Raw genomic sequence first — 1025 nt, forward strand, 5'->3', positions numbered from 1 at the left:
TGAATGAGTGATAAAGCAAAGGAGTAAGTTAGTGTGGGACGTACCAGGCCATGAGCTTGGAGAAACCGGATCGAGTTCCTCCTTGGTATGCGGTATCCCCTCTGGAAGCACCCAATCAAGCTTAACGAATTCTACTCGATCACTAAAATCCCTTTGCGAGCGGTTGGACTGTCCTCCAATTTTCTCGCGAAGGCTGGCCAGAAAGTCATCCTGAACAGGTGTATCGTCGAAATCTCCAGTGTGAAAGAGGATGATGGGCCATGGATCGCGGAGCGGCAGATACACATTTACAGATGCCAACGATCCAAGTAGCTCGTCTGCGTGAGATAACCGAACAAGATAAATGATAGCAACGGTGTATGGGGGATGAGGCGTTTGTGAGGTGATGAAAGGGGAGAATTTTGATAAAGTAGCCTTGAAGGGTGGGTGATAGGAAGATAGGAGGGTGAATGAAATAAATAAAAGGAAGAAAGAAACCACCACCGCTCTTGTCAATGCGTACCGGGGCGCAGACGAAGGTATGGCCATGGTGGTAATGTCGTGGACTGTGGCAAGGAGGGTTATGGTGTTACGTGATAGAGAGTGCTTCCATCGCGTGAATAGGGTAATCGTGCGAGTCAGATGTCATTTTGGGCGCTCTGTTCGGCTCATTGCAAAGATACAGCTGATTGCGAAACGATAGAGCAGCTGGCTTCCCGTTCCAGTTCAATGATCTGTTTGTTTTGTTGATGGCCGCACATCAGCACCTTCCAAATGCGGCACCTGCTTTGCTTCAACTTTTCCGAGTCTTATCTACATACCCTCACCTCCCCCTTCTCTCGTGTAATAATGGCGCGGAATGGTCACCGAAGACACATCGCATCACCCGTCAAGAAAATGCTTGCTACCACGTCTCGTCAAACGTTCTCAAAAGCCCCGTCGATCCGGTTTATTTGGCTTTGGTGTCCGCCGCAAACAAACACACGGTTGAGCTGGAACGGGAAGCAAGCTGCTCTATCGTTTCGCAATCAGCTGTAAGACCAAAC

Source organism: Laccaria bicolor, genomic scaffold, assembly GCF_000143565.1.
Source record: "Laccaria bicolor S238N-H82 LACBIscaffold_39 genomic scaffold, whole genome shotgun sequence".
Taxonomy (NCBI): Eukaryota; Fungi; Basidiomycota; class Agaricomycetes; order Agaricales; family Hydnangiaceae; genus Laccaria; species Laccaria bicolor.